This window comes from Ictalurus punctatus, chromosome 29 (assembly GCF_001660625.3).
Source record: "Ictalurus punctatus breed USDA103 chromosome 29, Coco_2.0, whole genome shotgun sequence".
NCBI lineage: Eukaryota > Metazoa > Chordata > Actinopteri > Siluriformes > Ictaluridae > Ictalurus > Ictalurus punctatus.
In genome coordinates, this window is record NC_030444.2 from 8,872,258 (window position 1) to 8,878,936 (window position 6,679).

A 6,679-nucleotide genomic window follows, 5' to 3' on the forward strand; every position below is an offset into this window, starting at 1 on the left:
TAAACCTGATTGAGAAATCTACATCAATTATACATACACTGATTATTAGCATTATCAGTCTTTACCATATGGTATAACACTTTTCTGGTCTAGTACCATGTGAAAATGATAGAAGCACCCACACAGCTAGGCTGCCAAATTGTAGCTTCAATGTTTTACAACTTCTCAAGTAAAAGCCACTACCACTTACAAATGGCTAGCCAAAAAATTAAAGCATGGCACTTCCACTACCCTTAATTCACTCTCTGGAATGCTTCTGCTATGAACCAAGCTGCAGGGGGGAAGAGGCACTTGCACATGGCAGTGGTACATGTTGGGGTTTGTTGATGTCTGAAATGTCTCATGGTACCTGGCGTTCATCCTTGCTCATCCTCTGCCAGTCTGTGGGATTATTGTAGAGACACACACCATCGCCCACTGGCCTTATGAGAGCCAAAAAGGCACTAAGAGATGTCTGAGGTGCTCAGTGTTTGGGGCTAGACAAGCTGTTGACAGACTTTGGTGCCAGGATGAGAGGCATGTGGGCTAGAAAATCAGCAACAAAAAAAAGCTTTCAGAAGGTTTTGCACATAAGTGTGCTCGGTTCTGCTTATAATTCTTTGTCAGTATTTCAGGAATAATCCTGTTGCTGAGCAACTGCAGCCCTAATAGATGGCAGTCCATGGGAGATGAATCAATTTGGAGGGGATTTTTTTTTTTCATGCTTGTGTTTACAGATTTGTATAGCTACTGTCCCACTTTAAAAGTCTTAGTCTTGGGCTTCCAGTAACTCTGTCAATATTATGTGATTTTTCATTATTGTAGAAAAAAATTTTTTTTGCAACTATTTGAAAGTAAGTGTGAGTAACAACTGTAATGGCAGCCATTTTGCCCACAGTCCATATAGCTCAGTGAGCCTAAGAGCAGGGTACCAGAGCAAAGCAGTATGGCTTCACAATCTACTTGAGTTGGTAATTATGGTATGACATGAATCCAGAGAAGCTGTAAATAACTAGAGGTTGGTAAAGGCCATTAATTCGTCTATTAGCATGGTGAGATGGCACAGAAAGACCTGCTTGCTTGCTTTTAGGTGTGTTTAGTTGGATGACTTGCCTGATAAACCTATTTACAACAGAATACACTCATAAGGCTAGCACACACACATCCACAAACACACACACACACACAAACACACACACACACATGCTTTATATATGAATGCAATAATTTGGCTCAACGGAGTCATTAGGATCTACAGTATGTGCAGAGATTTATTAAATCACAATCCAGAATTGTAAACATTAAGCAGACAGTGGTCATACACAATAATGGCATCAAACATCAAACCAACAAGGTGAGTCCAAAGTGTAATGAAACAGATTGTAGTAAAACAGTCAAGGCACAGGAAACAAATAGAAAAGCGAGGCTTAGAACTTACCCAATTTAAGAGAAAGGATTTGCATTTAACCATTGCATGACTGGGCTTTATATAATACAGTCCCCTCTTAAAAAGTATTGAAACAGCAAGGCCAATTCTTTTGTTTTTGCTGTACACTGAAAACATTTGAATTTGCGACCAAGAGGTGAATATGACACAATATATCAGAATTTCAACTTTCATTTCCTGATATTTAAATCTAGATGTGTTAAACAACTTAGAACATGGAACCTTTGGTGCAGACCAATATTTAGGTGTACAAAAGTATTGGAACAGGTTAAAGTAAATAACACTTAATATTTGCTTGCATATCCCTTGCTTTCAATAACTCTATCAAGCTGGCAACTCACTGACATCACCAAACTGTTGCACTCTTCTTTGGTGTTGCTTTTCCAGGCTTTTACTGCAGCTTCTTTTAGTTGTTCTTTGTTTTGGGGGCTTTCTCTCTTTTTGGTTTCCTCTTCAGGAGGTGAAATGCATGTTCAGTTGGGTTAAAGTCTGATAATTGACCTGGCCAGTCTAAAACCTTCCACTTTTCCCCCCTGATGTTGTGTTAGCAGTGAGTTTTGTGGCACTGTCTTGCTGTATGATGAAGTTTCTCTGAAATTGATTGGATGCATTTCTCTGTAAATTGGCAGACAGAATGTTTCTGTAGACATCAGAATCAATTCAGCTGGTACCATTAGGAGTTGCATCATCAATAAAGATTAGTGAGCCCATTCCAGAAGCAGCCATGCAGCCATGATTTCTGAGCTCGTATGTTTTGGATTATGAGCAGATCCTTTCTTTCTCCATACTTTGGCCTTTCCATCACTTCAGCAGATGCTAATCTTGAACTACTAGAACTTTTATGGCTCATCTCTGTATTTCTCTGTGAATTCCAATCTGGCTTTCCGATTCTTACTGCTGTTCAGAGTTTTGCATCTTGTGGTATGGCTGCTATATTTTTGCTCTCGAAGTCTTCTTGTCTTGATTGTGATACCTTCACCCCTGCCCTGTAGAGGTTGTTGGTGATATTATTGACTGTTGTTTTGAGGTTTTGTTAATAGCTCTCACAATGTTTTGCCATCAAGTGCTGTTATTTTCCTTGGCTGACCTGTTAAATGTCTGGTTGTTAGTACACCTGTGGTGTATCGATAGATTTTCCCCTCTTTTCTCAGCTTCAAAATTACTTGACAACTCTCTAGTATTCATGTTGGTTTATCTTTTTAAACAACAAATCCAGACATCACATGCAAAATCCGGGGCATTTTTAAATGTATTTTATTCATTTTAGTTTGCAACCTTCCCACAATATTTTGTAAAAAATATATATTGGTTATACACGATATAACCAAAAATATGTGCACACTTGACCATTCAGACATTCAGAGCTACTTAACTGTTTAAACAATCAATCTAACAATGCACACCTGGGCAACAATAAACACCTGTCAGTCACATGTTCCAATATTTTTGATAACTTGAAAAGTTAATGAGTCCAAACAAATGGTGCCAAGTTGTTTAACACATCTACATGTATATGGAAATATATGGAAAGAAAAGCTGAAATTCTGATCTATCTCATATTCATCTTTTGATCACATATCCAAATGTCATCAGAGTACAGCAAAAACAAAAGAATTAGCCTTGCCATTAAGAAACTTTTAGAATTTTCTAGAATCGCTAGAATTCAGGAAATGGTGACCTCTTTTGTCGAGGAGGGGGACTTTCCTGGGCTGTTGTGACAATGACCATACACACATTTCTATGTAACAGCTCATTTCTGATTACAGCTACAGTTTACCATGATATTCATGTTTTAATATTGATGTAAAATATAAATCAACATTTGGACAAGCAGTGGATGTTTTTATGAGCAGAATTTAAATAAAAGATTCAAATTGTAACAACTATGAAACACCTAACATTGTGAAGACAAACATCATGGTAAATCACATTCATCATGTGACACCGCTTCTTTGCATCGCTCCGCAGGGTGTCAGGAAGTGAAAGCCGCTCTAGCACCAGACAAAGAGGGTTTGAAATGACTCTGCATTTTCTTTGTTACTTTTTCAGTTGATGCACTCCCCATTCAGACACACACACACACACACACACACACACACACACACACACACACACACACACACACATTTGCCTTACTATCCATGTGTTCTTTCCATTAAAATAAGTAACTATTAATGCAACTAATTAACACAGTGTCTAAAAGGAAACCTTTGGGTGCTTAAAAAAAAAGTGCAGTTTTTTGGAAAAACAGCAGTCTCGTGGGAAACAGCCAAATATCCCCACGGGGTCAAAACTGTCGGATATTTCTATCCTTGTTGGGACATTTGATATAAGATATACAGATTGCTATTAATGTTGCTATTAATCTAAAATCTCTACCAAAATAATTCAGCTATTTTATTCATTTAAAGCTTATTGTTTCGAAACAGCCCCAATGTCAGTCAAATTTCCATTTCTGAGAGAGAGATAGAGAGAGAGAGCGAGAGAGAGAGAGAGAGAGAGAGAGAGAGAGAGAGAGAGAGAGAGAGAGAGAGAGAGATTCATGCCTGCATACAACAAACAGTTCTTTCAGAGAAAGAGACATCACAGAGTGTGTGCAAGGGAGAGGAACATTCCAGAACATCAGATGACACACAGGCATGTGCTCTCACTCGCTCTATCTTTTGCCCCATCCCATTTTCGTCTTTCTCATACATTGTTAATAAAAACACATTCACACAAAATACCTATTAATCTTTTAAGATAGACTCAACCAAGAATATGAATGCTCTTTTTCATGTTTCCTATCTCCTACCAGTTTTATTTCTTAAGCACTTTCCTCTACTTTCTGCCAATTAAATGATCTTGTGATGGAGAGGAAATGACTTCCCCCATTATACAGTGCTGTGAAAAAATATTTGCTCCATCCTGATTTCTTCTGTTTTTGTGTATATCTCATACTAAATTGTTTCAGAAATTAAAACAAAATCTAAGATAAAACAAAGGCAGCCTGAGTAAACACAAAATGCAGTTTTTAAATGATAATGTTATTTATTGACACAAAAAAATGTACTCAATAGCAACTGGGCCTGTGTGAAAATGTATGTGCCCCCATAGTTATTATTTCCCCAAATCTATGAAACTGCATTCATAATGGGGTTCAGCTGGACTAGACACAACCAGGCCTGATTACTGTAAACCCTGTTCAATCAAATCAACACTTAAATAAAACTGTTTCAACAGCATGAAGTTGGTTAAAAGGTCTTACCCAATAAAATACTATGCCAAAATGGAAAGAAATTCCAGACATGATGAGGAAGAAGATGATTGAAATGCATCAGTCTGGGAAGGGTTACAGAGCTATTCCAAAGGCTCTGGGACTCCATAGAACTACAGTGAGAGACATAATCAATAGTGAACCTTCCCAGAAGTGGCTGACCTTCCAAAATTTCTCCAAGAGTACAGCAACTACTCATCCAGGAAGTCACAAAAGAGCCAATAACAACATCAAAGGACCTACAGGCCTCTCTTGCATCAATGAAGTTCACTATTCATGACTCCACTATCAGAAAAACACTGGGCAAAAATGGCATCCATGGAAGAGTGGTGAGGTGAAAACCACTGCTAACCCAGAAGAACATTAAGGCTCGTCTGAATTTTGCCAAAACACACCTTGATGATCCTCAAACCTTTTGGGAGAATGTTCTGTGGACTGATGAGTTGAAAGTGGAACTGTTTGGAAGACAGGGGTCCCGTTACATCTGGTGTAAACCAAACACAGAATTCCACAAAAAGAATATCATATATACAGTCATGCATGGTGGTGGAACTGTGATGGTGTGGGGATGCTTTGCTGCTTTAGGGCCTGGGAAACTTGCAATAATTGAGGAAAACATGAATTCTACTCTCTAGCAGAAAATCGTAAAGGAGAATGTCCGGTCTTTAGTCCGTAAGTTGAAACTCAAGCGCAACTGGATTATGCAGCAAGATAATGTTCCAAAGCATAGGAGTACTCCTCCTAGAAGTAAGTGAAAGACTGATCTCCAGTTGTCAGAAGCGTTAAGTTTCAGTTACTGCTGTTAAAGCTGGCACAACCAGATTTTAAGTTTAAGGGGGCAATTTGTTTTTTCACATGGGTGTCAGGTGCTGGATAATTTTTTTTGCTTCAATAAAATAATAATAAAATAATAAAAACTGTATTGTGTGTTTACTCAGGTCGTTTGAAGATCTAAAACTATTTAGCATTAGATATACACAAAAATGGAAGAAATCAGGATGGGGCAAATACTTTTTCAGAGCACTGTAATCTCTCTTGCTTTCTCCTGAAGTTCTCCTCTCATGTTTTCTTACAAGAGCGTTCCTAATTTCGAGGTAGGCAAGCTTTTAGGTAAGCTTTTGCAGTGTGCATACATTATTACAGAGCTTAGGTTACTCTTCTTTGGCCTTGCAACTACAAATAAGAGCAAACTTTGATTGCTTCACTTCCTTGCTTAGGAATAAATGTGAATTGTGTTCCACCTGTCTCTAAAAACTTCCAGGTCTGGTGCTGGATTTTTTTTGTACTCTATCCCTAAGCGCTTTCTTATTTTCATCCCCTTCTCCAGTTCTATGAAATGTCAGTATTTTCTGTTTCAGGCCTTCTGGTGGTTGTTTTCCCAATCCCACTGTTTCTTGACTGCTCATAGCAAAAGTGTGAGAGTTTAAGCCTGTTTGAACTATTCAAACCTTAAATAATACTTATCACTGTAATAATTACTTAATAATAACTGCTGAAAGACTCCATTTTTGCATAAACTGTTAAATTAAAGGATCTTTTTTAAATACTTTTATTTGGAGAATCAAGTAATTTAACCATGTAAATTGCAGACATTTGTACTCAATTAGGAAGAAAAAATAAAAAAGAAACACTGTCTTATGGGCAGTGTTAATACTATGCAATGATCTCTAAGCTGATATCATACCAGTGAATTATACCTAACATCCTACCTTCATCTCACTTATTAGCATTATAAACTGTATACACAACTACTGTTTAAAACAGGGTGTGCTGTTACAGAAAAATAATAAATTCTGCAACAGTGTGATGTAGCCTGATATGAAGCGGAGTTACTATTACCACCCCAAAGTTGAATATTTTCCAGTGTCAGTATGTCCTAAAATGTTTTATTCCTTTTACAAAACAGCCATTTGCCAAAGATTACAACTGTTATTAATTACAGATGATGTCTGTGGCAGCAGGAGCATGGTCAAGCATCTGCTGTGGTTAGAGAGGAG